We start from the raw sequence: 18,035 nt of genomic DNA on the forward strand, positions 1-18,035 counted from the left end.
TCTAGCCATCCAATTCCCCCATCCCACCCCTTGAAGGAACGAATACCCTCATCAGTCGCGGGTTCATAATAAAAAAATATTCTGTGCATATGTAAGGGTCTCCGTGTGTCCTTTTCCTTTTTTCAAACCAACTATCACTCAGCTTTAGAATTCTGAGCCCTACGGAGGTCAAAGAAGGGATGACATATTGAAGTGTCCATCACTTCGTGGGTGTCTTCAGATAAAAACATTCTCCCTCCTCCCAGGCAGGAGCTGTTTCCAAACAAACTTTGATATTTAACTTTTTGGCTTTCCGGATACTAGCATCTGAGTCTCATGAGATAACTCTAAGAACACATTACAAGATCGGAGACAAGGACTCTGCTGTGAATTCACCTGTGCCCGAACACCGCCTATCAGGTGACTCACTTCGAAAACCTCAGAACAGCTAGCACAAAGTGTTCCACTCCTCTCCCTAGCAACCTTCAACGCCTGTTGTAGATACCACGGCTGCGCAGGCGCAGATGCGCGCGGGGGGGGGGGGGGGGAGGGGGCGCTGCGGTGCTAGGGCGCATGCGCTGTCGCTAGGGACCTGGCGTGTGTTGTAGGGGTGCCCTCCAGTGCGCAGGCGCAGATCCCAGCGGGCGGTGACGTTTTCTGGCTCTGAGCAGCTCCTGGTTTTCTTAGGTAGAGGGTACAGTTTTGTTTCCTCCTTTGGCTTCCTCGAGTCCTAAGTTTTGTTGCGAGATTCTCTTCTTCCTGTGCTCCCAGTTTGGGTCTCGCCTGGCAGAAGGTTTCTAGGAATTTGACAAATCATCCCTGAGCGTTGTACACAGCTGTTAATCTATTTCCAATCTCGGGCCAGTCCCTGCAAATCCAATGAATTGAGAAGCCGAGTAGGAATTCCATTTACCTGGTGTCAATTTCCAAAAGTAGGGACCTTTGGAACTTAACTCCAAAGAATCCCGTCTCTCGTGGTCCCCAGTGCCTGCCATATGGTAAGACCTCTACTCAGAACAAAGAATCCGGCCTGTCCTCCCTCTGGAGATGGCCTGCATTCTTCCTTGAATGTGTGCCTACTTTTCTAAAGAAGCCTCTGCCTCTGAGGGGAAAAAGGAATCCACCTTTATGGTCTTGTCAAAGATAAAGCCACTAGTTAAAGTGAAGACAGTTTATAATCGGTAGTATGCTATGATAATAGGGCGGATTCCAGCATGAACTGAACTGAACTTCAGGTTGTACCGAGGTGATCGTAAAGGAATAGGGGAATGAACTGGTAGGTTCAGCATTGGGGCAATGAAAAGTTACAAAATAAGAAGGAAGGGGTTGGTCCGTATGCAGTCCGTCTAGGATCACCGTTAAATGAAGATTAAGGAAGTTGGGCTCCCATCTTCCCAGAGAGGCTGGGAGACAGGGACACAATCTCAGGTGGTGGCTGGAATAAATAATAAACTGTTTTTTTTTTTTTTTTTTTGAGAGAGAGAGATTTATTTTCTAGTTCTTGGTGGACACAACATCTTTGTTGGTATGTGGTGCTGGGGATCGCTACCGCTTGAGCCACATCCCCAGCCCATAATAAACTCTTTTGACAGACATGAGATTTCTTTGGCCGTGGTTTAAACAGGTCCTGGGTGTTATAGTTTGGCTCTGGAATTCTCCCAAAGGCTAATGTGTTGAAGGCTTGGTCTCCAATATAGCTTTGCTCAGAAGTGGGACTCTTGGGAAGTGATTGGATCATGATGGCTCTGATCTCATTTGGATAAATCCATGGATGGATTGATAATCTGATTGTATTATTCGGGTAGGGATGGAAACTGTAGGAGGTGAGGACTCATTGCAGGAAGTAGGTCAATGGGGGCATGCCCTGGATGGCTGTATCGTGTTCTTGATCCCTTCCTCCTCCTCTCTGTTTCTAAGGTCTTTCCCTCTCTCCTTTTCAGATGCTTGAGGTGATGATTTTTCCTTCACCATGCCCTTCTGCCATGATGTTTTTGCCTTAGAACCAACTGACCATGGACTGAAACCTCAAAACTCTGAGCCAAAATGAATCTTTCCTTCTGTAAGTTGATTTTCTCAACTAATTTTGTCACAGCAATAGAATACCTACTAACAAACTCAGTCATCCTGGGGTGTGGTACAGAGCTATTAGAAATTGCATTAGTGTTTTGTTCAAGTCCCTGGAGGCTAGTTGAGGAAGGACTCAGAAGAACCTGGCTGGAATTTGATCAAGGAGAGACTCTTTGTCACACTATGTACTTGCAAATTACTATATACAAAGGGCTATATTTTAATTACCCTAAAGTTTGAATTATTGTATTCGTTGGAGAAGAATGGAGTTCCTGGAATATCTTAATCATACTCTTTATTTATTGTATGTTTATAGACACATCATATGTCATAAACGTGAAAATCCAATGCTATTGGCCAAACTGTTTCATGGTACCTTCCCAATAAGCTTTTTTTTTGTTGTTTGACATTCAGATTGAAGCATATTATGTAGGAGGTAATGTTCAATTCCTCAAATAAAACAATCTGTATAACCTAACATGGCTATCTTAATATTTGTCAATATTTCAAGCACAGAATTGAATTCTCATTCCTCGAGACAGTAACCTGATAATCAATATTCAAAGCATTTTCATGTTATGCTGCATTTAAAACTAAAGCCATAAATGTGTTCCTTTGATAGTGTCTAAACTAAGATTAGAACAATAAAAAGATTATGGTACTAGCAAATCAAATTCAACAGCACATTAAAATGAGTATGTATTCTAACTAAGTGATCTTTATTCCTAGGATGCAAGGATGGTTTAACATATAAAATCACTCAGTATAATATACTACATTAAGAGAATGAAGGACAAAACACATAAAATCATCTCAACAGATGCAGAAGGAGCAGTTGACAGGATGCAAATATCTTTTCACTGAATGATTAAGAATAGAAGAGATTTTGTCCACAGAATAAGGGTTACCTACAAAAGACCTACAGCTAACATATTAAATGAGAAAAGACTGAAAATTTTTCCTCTAATATCAGGGAAAAGGCAAGAATCCCTGCTCTCAACACTTCTATTCAATATAGTATTGGAAGTCATAACCAGAGCAATTAGACAGAAAAAGAAAGAAAATTCTCTAAATTAGAAAAGAAGAAATAGTTTCTGTTCATAGATGACATGGTCTTGTATGTAGAAAATCCTAAATATTCCATAAAAAAATTTTAAAATAACTAAATTCAGCAAAGTTGAAGGATACCATAGCAGTATTCATCAGTTATATTTTTATACACTAACAATAACAACCCCAAATGAAATTAAGAAAACAGTTAATAGTAGCATCAAAACAGTAGAAATTAAAAATCAATCTAATTAAGAAAATGAAAGACTAATATAATGAAAACTATGAAATGTTGGTGAAAGAAACTGAAGAAGACACAAAGAAATAGCTTATGCTCGAGGACTAGAAGAGAGTATTGGTAATATATCTCTGATGGTTAATCTGGATTATTAACTTGATTGGAATGAGATAAACCTAGGATTAAGAGATTAATGGGTGTTTCCAGAGACATTGGCATGTGGGACAGTAAACTGAAGGGCAGATTTGCTCTGAATGTGAGCAGCACTGTTCTGTAGCTAGGAAACTCAGAAGCAGCAAAGTGAACAGAGGAAGCCGTAGAAGATGCAAGCTCTGTTATTCTTGAGCAGGTGTGTCTATTGCTGCTGCCACTGTGTGTGGATGTCAGCTTCTTCACTTTTCCATTGTAAAGCTATTCCTGAGGGAGTTTCCGTGCCTCTAATCTTGGATGTGGCTTCACCATTGGTCCCTCTCATTCTGAGGCTCTAGCTTCTTAGACTGAGCAGCTACTGGTTCTTCTGGTTCTCTAGTGTGCAGATAGTCATTGAGTAACTGTCCAGCTTCTGATGATGTAAGACACCCTAATAAATCCTGTTTTATAATGGTACACATACATTTCCTATTAGTTCCGTTCCTCTAGAGAACCCTACCTAGTACAGATTTTGGTCCCAGAAGTGGAGGCTTTGCTGTGACTATACCTGACCATGTGTTCAGAAGTGTTTGGAACTGGTTTGTGAGAGGAGTTTGGAAAAGTCTGGAGATGCAGACTAGAGAGGCCTTAAAATGTTGTAGGCAGAATTTAGTGGGCAATTACGGTGGAAGCTCAAAGGAACAGAATGCCAACAGTATGTAAAGATTGTGTGCATAGGTTTCAGACTTTTTGTTTTTATTACCGGGGATTGAACCTGGGGTTTTATCACTGAGCTATGTCCCCAGCCTTTTTAATTTTATTTTTCTTCAAGGTCTTGCTAAGTTTCTGAGACTGGCCTTGAATTTGTGATCCTCTTGCCTCAGCCTCCTGAGTCATTGGGATTACAAGTGTATGCCACTTTGCCCAGCTCATGAGGTTTCAGATGGAATTGTGAGGACTCTATTGGAAACTGGACTAGAGGTCATTCATGTTACATTCTGGCAAAGGACTTGGGTACATTTTGTGCATGTCCTGGGTATTTCAATGAGGATGAATTTAAAGTCATGGGATAATTAATTGGGTGGAGGAAATTTCAAGGCAGCATAGCATTTGAGGAGTGGCATGAGTATTGCTGGTAGCTTTTGGCTAGGTTTACTGTGAGAATTAGGATAAAAAAGCAGAGCAGAAAGATTTAAAAAAACTTGTAGTTTAACCAGAAAAGTGCATATAAAATTGTGGTTGCTAAAGATATTAGAGCCATTAAAGAGAAACCAAGTTCTTTGCACAGAGCTAATAGGAAAGTTGCCTTGAGGGCACCTGAGGAATCAGTAAGATCCTATTATTCACAGGCTCAAAGGTGTAAAAATGAAGACTCATTTGAAAAACTTTGCTTTAAGAAGAGACTGTAGTAGCACCCTGCTGCCACAGGGCCACCTAGAAAGATATTTCCCCAGGATTTGGTTCACTGTGCTCAGTCATCCAGGCACTCAGAGACCACTACAGCCAGAGTCCAAGCAGGCCTGCTACTGTTCGAGTTGGTGGTGGACCTTGGCTTCATCCACATTGGTGCTGGTTTCACAGGAATGCAAAATGTCAAAGTTAGGGGACCAAGGAGGCTTCCACTGAGATTTCAAAGGAAGGCCTGGGAGGCCAGGCAGTGTGTGAGCAGGGAGGGAATTCCTGTGAGTGGCCCCTGAGAGGGCAATTATGAAGCTGTGAAACTGAAACTGGAGCTGCATTGAAGATCCCAAGATCTTAGAGATGCCAGAAACACAGAACATTTATTGAAGGTCACATCTAGGCAGTGAGAAGAGATAGCCCAACAGAGAGGACATGTGAGCGACATACCTCATTAACAAGCCATACTATTATTCCTAAGACAATTAAGACTAAAGCTATTAAAATATTTAAAACTAAACAACTAAAGTATAGAAAATAAAAAAGAAAAAGACATACTACACGAATTATAAACCAAACAACTTTATGGAACTATTAATTGTCAAGTATTATTTATTGAGTAACATTAATAAAGACAAAAATTTGACTCTTATTATATCACAAAGAAGAATCCTGTAGGAGATAGTATAATTACAAACAAGTATGCAACTAACATATAGCTGGAAAAATACAAAGAAAAAAGAAAGAATTATAATGAAGAACTGACAATACGCAGTCATCATGGAAATCTTTTTTTAAACATAAATCTCTCTCAGCTTTACAGATCTTGCAAACTAACAATATATGTACATATATGTATTTTATATGTATGTGTATTGTATTTATATGTATATATGAAATCCTATAACCAAAATGGAATGCCCATTATTTAAAAATTGAACATTTACCCAAAGTTAATCAAGTATAAAGCCCCAATAAATGTCTATGTGTGCATTTCTTTTTTTTTCCTTTTAAGTTTTTGCATAAAAACATCACCTTTCATTCTTAATTTTCACTAAAAATCTGAGTAATCTATTTCTTGATGGAAATGGAAATTGTATAATTTATCAAGAAATGTGGTTATAATTCTCAGATACAATCTTATCAGTCATTTCTCTATGACCACAATGCAAATGTGGCTGGAACACGCACACAGGGTAGAAGTGTAAGGTCTTAATGCCAGGTAAAAATGGTCAGATACTTCCCAAGAGCATGGGCTATCAAAAGCAGTCTTGACCCAACCTATTCATTTCTCTGAAGTACACAGTCTATTTCTCTGTTTAATAAAGTATCAGGAAGCAGCATGTAGTACAGAAGTTTCCTAATCCTATGGAAAGGAAGATTGCTTGGCTCCCCTGTACTTTTATATGCAGGAATAAGAGTTTGTAGTGGAATCAGTTTTTAAAACGAACATTTCCATATCCTACAGTTCCTAGGCCTGATACAAGGACAAAGCATCAAGTCTGTCTTTAGGATGGTTCTTTGAGGAGACAGAGTTCCTGACAGAATGAGCAGAGAACATAAGTCAGCCAAGTGTGTCACGCCAGGGCTGCTTTGACTTTGGTTTGTTGCTGTTGTTGCTGTTGCTGCTGCTGCTGCTGGGGATTTTGGGAGGGTGATTCTTTTCATGTTGTAGTAGAGGGCTGTGGGTAAAGGTCTGCTGTAAGGGACCCCTGGCTGCTAGCTCCAAGTGGTTCTGCATGCGTCGTTCACGCTCATGGAGCTGATGTGCAATTTCAGCATTCTTCCAGCCTTGTTTGAAGCTCTTTATGAAGCCTTCCCGGGGAGATAATTTGTCAGGGTCATGCACAACACGCTGGGGTATTTTAAGTACAGTGTGTACAGTAGTCAGAGGCAGGCTACTTGGCCCAGGGAAAACATATTGGAGGAGAGCCAGTACATGAACACTGCCGAGGGGAAGTGGATGGTTATGGGCAAGACTGCCAGGGGCATCACTCTGATAACATTTCTCATCCACTGAAGGTCAGAACTTTGCACACCTGTGTCAGCACCTAGCTCCAGGACACCCCACATTGTAGCAGTGACTACTATCGGTAACATGTAGATGGGATCAGATACAGTGAGATCCTGGAACCACCAGAGGCCACCTGTCTGCATACTGAGCACAGGAAGGTTGGCCATCTCTCTCAAGGCAATGAAGAAGGAGATGAAGACTAGTGCCTGAGTCAGAGGCAGAATGAGGGGTTTAAAGAATTTAATATCTTGCTTTTTCTGGTAAAGTGTCATCTCCTTGGAGGCCCTGTGAAACTCAGCATTGTCTCCTGCCAACTTGGCCTCTCTGATTCTAGTGGAAAACTTCCGGATCTCTGGCAAGTGGTTGTGAATCTTGGCTACCTCTTGCTGGCCCTTTACGATGAGAGGAAAAAACGAGGCAGTGGGCAAGGACTGTACATGCTGCAATGGCCCCCCACCAAGGAAGGCCCAGGTTAACATGCATAAATTCCAGGAGGTTCTGGATCAATCCCACTGGGGTGTATGACCCTAGTCCCAGTTCAGCGAAGCTCTGTTCTGCAACAGCTTGGATTACATCTGTAGTTCTTCCAGAAGCCACCTCAGGTACTGCTGTGGGTGAAGGAGTTGCAGGAACAACAGGAGGTACTTGGACCTGGGCTTCTGCAAATGAAATAGCAGAGGTACTGAGGCAGCAGGGGCTGGAGATTGTGACGAGGACATAATGTGGCTGCCTGCAGCCCGGGTGGCTTGGGAGCTGGAGCCCCTCTCTCAGTGGTCTCCACGCCACTGCGAGGACCCTACGACACTGTGGAACTAATCAGATGAAAGGATAATGGAATGTCTGTGCTGGAAGCAGAAGGCCCAGCGTGAGGCCACAGGGTACTCACTAAGATCATCCCTCAAGAAGCAGACAGCTTGCCATCCAGGCGAGCACATTGCTGCTCTGCTCTCCAAGACTCTATGTGCGCATTTCTAAATCATATTGATCTTGCCAATTTATAAAGTTTATATAAATACTTTAAATGTTTGTTAAATTAATCATAATGTTAGAAAAAAGAAGACAAGCCGAAATATGGGTTTAGCATTTAAAGGAATTTAAATTTTTTTTTTTTTTTGGTGATACTAGGGATCAAACTTAGGGCCTAGGTCATGCCAGCCAATGTTCTACCACTAAACTACATCCCCAGTCTCTCAAAAATTTTTAAAGAAAAAAATCCTGCAATCTTATTAGTGTGCATTCATTTCTTCACAGTGGGAAACATAACTTTTTCTTGTGTTTTATCCAAAAGATCAACATAATTTCAGGGTTTAACATTTTGAAAGTTGGGGATATTATTATGGAATCCACATTTACGGGAAGTACTTAAGTTTGTGAATTAGAGCTAGATGGGGTGACCTTGTCATTGTTGGTTCATTTGAGGGTACAAAGTGCTTATTTTTCCTGATTGGTGTTTCATAATGGAAGCAGGGCAAAGTGTCATTTGGGCTTCTGCACTGGGAAGAATAACATATTTCTAAAACAACAACTGAGATAGTTCTGTAAATAGCAGAGTGATCGTGTATACCTGACTAGCTGTTCATGTGTTTCCTAAAGTTTTGAATTCTTGACTTATGAAATTCTAAAACATAAAGAAACGTATGTAAGAGTATAGTTGATGCTGATATATTCCTCACCCAGATTTAATGATTATCAGGATTTTGCCATATTTGTTCTTTCCTCCCTTCTCTTGTTTTCTTTTTAAAATATTTTTTTAGTGGTAGATGGACTCAATACCTTTATTTTATTTTATTTATCTTTTATATGGTGCTGAGAATCGAACCCAATGCCTCACACGTGCTAGGCAAGTGCTCTCCCACTGAGCCGTAACTCTAGTCCCTCTCTGTACCATATTTTATATCTGAAATTGTTTCTCTTTTTTAATATTTATTTTTAGTTGTAGTTGGACACAATACCTTTATTTATTTATCTTTTATGTGGTGCTGAGGATTGAACCCAGTGCCTCACACATGCTAGGCAAGCACTCTGCCACTGAGCCACAACCCCAGCCCCTCTCTTGTTTCCTTTACTGAAAAATTATAAATAACATCAAGTCATTTTCCCCACACACTGCAGTTCACATCTCTAAAACCCAATTTCTTAACCATGATGCCACATTGCATCAGATATTTAGGTATCTCTGCTTGCCTTCAAAATGTCTTTTAGTGGTTCATTTGAATCAGAATCCAAAGTTCAAACATTGCTTTTTTAGTTTTGTGTCTCTAAGTCTTTCTTGATCTAAAGAACCTCCTCTTATTTCTTATTCTTTTCTTCTCATGGCTCTGACTTGGTGCAGCAATGAGTGGCCTATAAAATTTCCCATATTCTGGATGTGTGTGTTTGCTTCTGCATGGTGTCATTTAACTTGTTCCTCTAACTCCATACTTCCATTAAATAGATTTTAGCTCTAGAGCATGCATTTTCAACAGGGAAGATACTGGAAACTTTATGTCTTCCTTTTCTGATGTTGTATCTTTATTTTAATGCTCGCTCCCTAGTTGATGTTGATGTAGTTTGTTTTAGTCTTTGAAAGTATTTTACTGATTATCTTTCTTTGCAACAGAAATATGGACTGATGTGACAGACTGCTAGACATTCCCCAGTACCCTTCTCTCTTCTTTTCCAGTATTAAAAACTGCTGATCTAACTGGCCAGGATCACTTTTCATGTGATTTTCTCAATTTGGGGTTCCCTAGACCATTTAGGTAGAATACATTCAATATCAAAGCCATGAGATGGAATGTTTGTAAATGTCATAAGAGAGTTTTAATTTTTCTCTCCAGAGGCCAGAGCAAGGACGATTTATTTTTAATCCATCATTTCATCTAAATTTAACATGGCTTAGGTTTAATATGAAATTGCTGTTTTCACATGGTCCTGACTCTATTGGCCTGTTAGGATGTTGACACCCATGAACTCATGCTATAATTCTCCTCCTTTAAAACACAGCTACATTACTTTATATCCTTTCTGGGCCCTATCCTTTGTTTACTTTGGCCCTTGGCATGTGGGAAATTTCAACATCTCTGTGAATAATCTGGCCAACACCCTAACTTTGCAGCCTCTTGCCTATTCTGAACCTGAGGAGCTATGAATTCTACTCCCAAAGCCACACCTTTACTCTTCGTCATCATCCAAACTAGACTGCAATATTTTCACAATATTAAATCCTGATGTATAATTTGCTGATCATAATCTGTTTACCCTTCAGCTTTCTTGCAACCTTACACTTTGCAAAGCCCTCTAATCTCTTCATATATTTCCTCTGAAGTCCATTAGTGCCCCTGTGTTGTTAAAACTTCTTTTCCTTTCCAGTGGACATTCCATGGTGCAGTATTCCACTCACATTCTTTCTTTGCTTCCTACAGTGTTCACTGTACAAAGCTCTACCTGGGGTTAATGTAATCCTGATGGCTCTTCATTTTTATACTTAAAATAAAGGCAAATGGGCATTGTTTTGAAAATACATTGTCAAGTACTGGATCAGTGCTTCCTAGGAAGTTGTGAATTGGAGGTGGCAGAGCCATGTAATGGGAGGAGCCTAGAGAAGAGCCATTTACTGACTATGTTGTTTATTTCAGCAAAAGAGAAAATTTAGTTGTGTTTTAGCCATCACACATTTGGGAATTTTTAAAAACAGAACCATTACTTTAACTAATAAAACAGATATTATTATTTTTTTTTTGTAGTGAGAATTGAACCCAGGGGCACTTAAGTACCTAGCCACATCCCAGCCCTTTTTTGTATTGTATTTAGAGACAGGGTCTCACTGAGTTGCTTAATGCCTTGCTAAATTGCTGAGGCTGGCCTTGAACTCGAAATCCTCCATCCTCAGCCTTCTGAGCCTTAGGGATTACAGGCATGTACCACCACACCCAGCACCATTATTAAATTTTATTTTTCATTAGGAATAAGAAAATTATATGTATAAACAGTGATAAAATATTTTGTTCCTCTGTTTTAAAATACATTTTCGGGCTGGGGTTGTGACTTAGCAGTAGAGCACTTGCCTAGCATATGTAAGGCCCTGGGTTTGATCCTCAGCACTACATAAAAACAAATAAACAAAATAAAGGTATTGTGTACAACTAAAAAATAAATGTTAAAAAAAATAAAATACATTATCAATTACATAATTAAAAATAACACACACTTGAGTTAACATTTCATCAAAGGAAATATACAAGTGATTGACAAGCATATTAAAAGGATGTTTGACATCATTGGTCATTAGATAAATGTAAATCAAAGCCTCAATGAGATATCATTGAGGCTTTGATTTAGTAGGCTATAATAAAAAAACAAGTCAGAAAATAACATTACTCTTATTTATTACTGGCAAGAATGTGGAGAAGTAGAAACCTTTATTAATTTTTGGTTGTTATGTAAATTGGAAAATAGTTTGTTGATTCCTCAAAAAAGTAAATATAGAATAACCATAAGACTCAACAATTCCATTTGTAGGTTTATACCATGAATAATTGAAGGCAGGTGTCCAAATAAAACTTTCATCTGAATGTTCATATAAACACTATTTACACTGGTCAAAAGGTGGAAGCAACCTAAATGTAAATTAATAGATTTAAACAAATTATGATATATACATATCATGGAATATTCAGTCATAATAAAGAAATGAAGTACTGATACATGCTTCAGCTTTGGATGAGTCTCTAAAATATTCTAAGAAATCAGAGGTCACATATTGTATGATTTCTTCTCTGTGGAATATCCAGAATAGGAAAATTCATAGAGACAGAAAGATAACTAGTGATTGCCAGGGACTGGGCAGGGAGAGGGAATAATAAGTGGGTACTTAATAGTGCAGAATATTCTTCTAGGGTGATAAAAAATGCTTTGAAAATAGAAAGAAATGTTTGTGCTAAATTCCATTGAATAGTACATTCTGAAATAGTTAATATTATGTGAATTTTGGTCCAATTAGAAAAGAAAAATGTAACAACTATAAAACTAACTCAATAAGTAAATAAAAATTAACTACTTGTAATCTTCATGCCCAGAGATGACTACTATTACTATTTTGCTGTGGTAGGTTTTTTTATATGTAGACTTTAAAAAAGTGAGAACACACTGGATATAATTATTGGATAAACATGTTATTTTATTTAATAGAATTTTGCTTCAATATGACAAAAATAGCACATAGTGATAGAAATTATATCTTGATTGTATCCATGTTAGTATCTTCATTGTGATATTGTACTATGGTTTTGCAAGAAGTTGGCTTTGGTCAGTTTCCTTTTTATCATTGCTTTTATCATATGTTGTTATTATACATATTCATTTCTGTTGCTTAATTCAATCACTTGGTTAAGGTGGAGTCACTTTACAGAGTTGTGATGGGAGAATTAAATGAATGACAGGTGGTCCATGAACCTTACTGCTTCCTGTTCTTCTTCAACATTGGCTTTGGGGCAGATACACATCATCCCTGACTTCACTTTCCCACTACAGTTGCCTCTTGGTGGAGCTAGTAGTTATCTATGACTTGAGAATATTAAAAAAAATTATGAAGACTTTCAAGCAAACACAAAAGTAGAAAATAATTTAGGTTCCCACTCGGGCATGATTCATCAAATGAAGAAAGACCACAGATAAAAATGACAAAGAAATACAGGAAGTGAAGAAAACTTCTAGAAACAAATGTCCCAAGTATCCAGTATCAGGCCAGTGGTAATGGAAATGATGGCCAGCCCCAGGTTCTGAATGGACTGCACGAAGCCATATGCAGTGCCCAGCTGATGTTCAGGAACATCAATCTGGGAATATCATTCCAGGGGAACTTTAGCATTTTCTGTCAAATGCCACCATTGGCCATAGTGCACAGGCAAGCAATGAATAGGAGAGTCCCAGAGACACATAGGGATCCAAGGATTCCTCATGGTGAAGGCCAGCATCATGTGGGACACAAGAGTGGTGGTCACTGCACACAGAATCCAAATTATGTTTTTCCCTGTCTTATCCACCAAGAGCCCAGATATTCGGGACAAGTGTGCTGATATGACAAACACAACACTGTTAACTGTACTTGCTGCTAGGAAGACAGTTCAAATTTCTCTATAAAGAAAACTTTTCCCAGTCCAATAAAAGGACAATGAAACATAGTAGCTGACACAGATGATGAATATCAGCCATAGAGGGAAGGAGAAGTCCTTTCTGTCAGCCAACTTATAACTTCACCTGTTTTTCCTTATTGTTTGTGAAGGATTATCTCTGTGTCTTCTTTCCAACAAACATGGATACATGTTTCCATTTATTTAGATCTTATTTTATTTCTTTCATTATTGTTTTAGGCTTTTCATTGTACAAGTTTGGCATCTCCAGCAAATTTACTCTTAGTAGTTTATGTTATTGTAATTGTTTTTTTAAAATTTCATTTTAGTTTGTTCATTGATAGTATAGGGAAATAGAAGTGATTTTTGTTTACCAACCTAGTATCTTGCAACCTAATTTTTTAGTGGATTCCTTAGGATTTTCTTTAAACAAGATCATGACATCTGCAAATAGAGATCACTTTGCTTCTTTTTTTCCCCAATCTTTTTATTTCTTGTTTGGTTGCCCTGACTAGAATCTCCAGAAAAGGGGTGGTAATAGATACCCTTGTATTGATTCTGATATTTGAGAGAAATTCTTAATTTCTTCACCACTAAGTATGATTTTTCCTATGGGTTTTTCATGATGCTGTTTATCAGTTTGAGGAAGTTCTTAGATCTAAGTTTGTGGAATTTTTTTTTAATCAAGAAAAGTTGTTGAATTTTGTTGTGTTTTCTGCATCTACTGAGATAATCAAATGATTTTTTATCCTTTATTTTCTTTATTCTCTTAACATAGCATATTGTACTAATAAATTTTCCAATGTAAGACCAACTTTACATTCCTGGAATAATTCCCACTTGGTTGTGATATATAGACCTTTTGATATGTTATATGAGTCAGTTGGCTAGTTTTTTTAGGCTTTTTGCATTGACATTCATAAGAGATATTAATATATAGTTATTTTTGAGGCAGATCTTGTATGTTGCCCGGAGGGGTCTAAAATTCCTAGACTCAATTAATTCTACCTCCTTGGCCTTCTGAGTGCTGGAATTACAGGCTCATGCCACCACACCTGGGTAATATATAGTTTTGTGTGTGGGAGTGATTGGTTTGTCTGGTTTTTCTATCAGGGTAATATTGATCTTATGGAATGTATTAGGAAGTGTTTAATCTTTTTCTATATTTGGAGAGAAGTTGAGAGAATTAATAATAATTGTTTAAATGTTTGGTAGAATTTATCTGTGAAGCCATAAGTTTTTGGGGATTTTCTTAATGAGAAAGTGTAAATTACTAATTCAGTATCTTTACTATCATAGGAGTTTTCAGTTTCTTCTTGAGTTGGGTTTGGTAGTTTGGGTCTTTCTAGAAATTTGTCCATTTCATCTAAGTTATCTCATTTTTTGACGTTTGTTTGTAATGATCTCTTATAACCCTCTTTATTTTTTTAAGTTCAAGATTAATGTCCCTCTTTCATTCACGATTTCAGTACCTAGTCTGAAAATATTTTGTTGATCAATCTAGGTAAAGCTTTGTCAATTTTGTTGATCTTTTCAAAAACCAAATTTGGTTTCAGGGATTTTATTCTTATATTTTGTCCTGTTCTTCATTCCCTTTATTTTTGCTTTAACTTTTATTGTTTCTTTCTTTTTGACTGCTCTGGGTTTAGTTTGATTTTCTATCCCTATATCTTAAGGTGGAAGTTTAGTTTATTGATTTTGAGATTTTTTTTTCTTTTTAAATATTGATATTTAAAGCTAAAAATTTCCTTCTAAGCACTACTTTAGCTCTAGGCCATAAGTTTTGGTATGTTGCATTTTCATTTTTATTCGTTCTTTTTGTTATTTTTTGCAATACTGGGGATCAAATCCAGGACCTTATGCATACTAGGCAAGTACTCTACCACTAGCTATCAGCTCCTCACTCATTCTTTAAAAAATTATTTATTCTTTAAGTATCGTGTCTTTTTATTATTTGAACATACTTAAAATAGGGGCTTTGACATCTTTGTTAAGTCCAAAATCTGGGCCTTCTCTAAGGCAGCTTTTATTGCTCGTTCCTCCTCCCCAACTTCTTGTTTTGGGTCACATGTTTTTGTTTCTTTGCATGACTCATAATTTCTTGTTGTGGAAAATAGTATATTTCAGATAATATTTTGTAGAAATTCTGGATATTGGTCTCCCTCTTGCCTGGTGCCTATTGTTATTTGCTTGTTCATTTATTTAGTTACTTGGCTGAACAGTTTACTGAAGTATATTTCCCCACTGTATGCAGGCTCTGAGAGTCAAACCTTAACTGTACACACAGGCTCTCTGAAGTGCTAGGTTACTGCTGTTTTACCAGTTCTCTTATCTCTCCTTACTTCAGACTCAGTTTCTGGGTAGTCTAACTACATTGGTAGCACATGGAGCTGTTAGACTCTAGCACTTGCCAGCTGATTTTTAAATTGTTTTTCTCAATGTCTGGGACACATATTGCTCTACAGTCTGATCCAAGCCATCAGGCCCCTAGATGAGGGCAGTCTTTGAGACTTGCTTTGAATCCAGAAGGGATTTTCTTAGTTTGTATTTTTCTGGTTCTCTCTTTTGAATTTCTAGCTCGTCTGCCACTTTAGTTGTTGTTACTAGTTTGGTAGAGCTAAGAGCCTTCTACTAATTGCTTACCCCCAAAATATTCATTGTTTTTGCCAACACACTGAGGCACAAACTTCCCCATGTTTCTTTAAACATAAATTAAGTCCTCCTAAGAAGAGCCACTGAGCTGTTGGTTCTTAAGGTCTACTTCTCTCTTTGGACATAATCTCTGGGCTACTGCTCTAGAGTAGGGGGCAGGGACTGTAGTCTTCTTCTCCCGAAGTGACATATCCGCCTTGGTCTACAGGTGGGGTATCGGATGTAGATGGTAGCCCCTAGTCTTTTCAGCTCGCTTCTCCTGGCATGGAGCCTATGACTGTGCAAAGGGGTAGAGGCATTTGGGACCCAGTATTCTCAGCATTCAGTGCCTAGAGAGGATTTCTGCCCTACAAGTTGGGATTAGATTTTGCAAGGGAGTTCCAGTCCAGTCCCCTGCCCGGAAAGAGCTTCTTCAATGCAGAGCTTGGTGTGGTCATGAGAGATGCTAGCCACCTTTCCTTCCTAATCTTAGACAAAAGAGCTTAGAAACCCTCCTCTCCTCTCAGACAAGAGCCTTGAAGGCGAGGAAGCTCCATCTTCTTGTGCACCCTGCTGGGGGGGGGGAGGAAATCAGATCAGGTGGTGGCTTATATGCCACAGACTCTTACTGTTCTCTGCTTGTTATATACTTGGGACAATATCTAGAGGTTTTAAGTGGATATTTTTCCACAGTTTTTACTCTTTAAATATTTATTTCACTGGGGAGAGGGTCAGGTGAATTCCTCACATTGACTGAATATTCCAGAAGTGTGGTTACCTTAGAAGTTTTTACTTATCCATCATTTTAGTATAAAAAATTTAAACAGCAAGGTTGAAAGAATTTCACATTGAAGATTTATATTCTCCTCACCATGATTCTACCATTGGCATTTTTGTTATAGTTCTCTTATAATGTATCTGTCCATCTTTTCATCTGTCTACCTGTCCTTCAGTCTCATGTAGACAACAGTAAATTCTCATAAATATATCAGCATGTATCTCATTAACTAGAACTCAATATTTATATTTTTTGGGTAAAATTTGCATACATTGAAGTACAAAAATAATAAGCACACAATCACTTATTTTGACAAATTCTTCAATGATGTAACCTAAATTCTTACCAGGATGAGGAACATTTTTATTAACCCACAAAGTTTCCTCATGTGTCTCCTCTGTCCAGAGGAAAGCACTGTTCTGATTTTCTTCTAAGATATGCAGGTATTACTTATCCTCTGTTTGGAACCAGATATAAAAGATATCATACAGTGTGAATTTTTTTATGTAAGGCTTCTTGTTGTATGCTTTTGAGAGGCATGCACATTGGTGCATTAGTGGTTCATCCCCCCCATACACTTCTTTTTGTTTGTTTTGGAGTAGTGAAGATTGCTCCCAGGGTCTTAAGCATGCTAAGCAAGTGCTCTACCACTGAGCTGTATCCTCAGCTCAGTTTATCCTTTTTAATTGAAGAAAAGTATGGAATGATATGAATTTAACAATTTTCTTATTCGTTTTCTGAATTATAGTCATCAAATTATTCTACTGGAAGATTTTAGTCTGAGAATTTATATCATCCCGTTTACTCTGTAGATAGCTTATTCTGGGTAGGAATGGAAGGTGAGCTTTATGGGGAGCAGGACAAGGAGAATCAAAGACCCATTAGGAGGCTGTTGTTGCAGTTCAGGTGAGATTTGGATGAACACTGTAGTAGTAGAGATGGTGAAAGGTTGTCTGGCTCAGTACATTTTGGGGAAGTTGAGCTCTCAGGTCTTGCTAATGATTAGATATGGAAGGTGAGGGAAGAGTGCAGAAAGACTATGACTCTAACCATTCCTTTAACCATTCCTTTAACCATTCACTCATGGGAGTGAAGTGTCAATAAAAACCAGGTTAGAAACTTTCTGCTTAGATAATTGGCTAAAAACCAGATTGTAATCAGTTGCCAAGTATTTGCCAAGTTCTTATAGAAAGCAATTGATTAATTTGTAGGCTACACCCTGTGAATACATAAAACCCTTCAGAAAATCAGAACAATCTGTAGCTTTCTGGCCAAAGTAATATCACTACTAAAAACGTCAGTCAACTGAAGTGTTTGGATCCTTAGCTTACTGCCCCGGGCTCTGCCCACACATATCACTTGACCCAGCACTTCTGAGCTATTGGCTTTAGGATGCAATTTCCTATTTCTCTCAAACAGGAAACTTCTAAATGTTGGCCTATTCTTATCTGAGTCTTCAAACATATCACTGTTTTTCAGAATGGAAGTTTCTGTGATTGGTTAAATGATATTCCCCCTAAAATATTATGTGAGGAATGAGCCCTTTACATATAATTGAGATGAGATTGATGTTTTTGTTTATTAAACAGATATTTATTTATGAGTGCCTACTATGTGCTAGCAACTCTGGGAATGAGATAG

At 38.2% G+C, this 18,035-nt stretch overlaps 1 long non-coding RNA gene and 1 pseudogene across 1 annotated transcript; one reads left to right on the forward strand and one right to left on the reverse strand.

Moving 5' to 3' along the window:
- Positions 1 to 597: 597 nt before the first annotated feature.
- LOC120887963 (uncharacterized) lies at positions 598 to 2,524 on the forward strand. Its single transcript, XR_013430978.1, has 2 exons — positions 598 to 1,255; positions 1,920 to 2,524. It is a non-coding gene; the product is annotated as an uncharacterized LOC120887963 (long non-coding RNA).
- A 3,886-nt stretch (positions 2,525 to 6,410) lies between these two features.
- On the reverse strand, positions 6,411 to 7,770 carry LOC101965787 (mitochondrial inner membrane protein OXA1L-like; annotated as a pseudogene).
- Between the last annotated feature and the right edge of the window lie 10,265 nt (positions 7,771 to 18,035).

The sequence above is a fragment of the Ictidomys tridecemlineatus genome, chromosome 15, assembly GCF_052094955.1.
Source record: "Ictidomys tridecemlineatus isolate mIctTri1 chromosome 15, mIctTri1.hap1, whole genome shotgun sequence".
NCBI lineage: Eukaryota > Metazoa > Chordata > Mammalia > Rodentia > Sciuridae > Ictidomys > Ictidomys tridecemlineatus.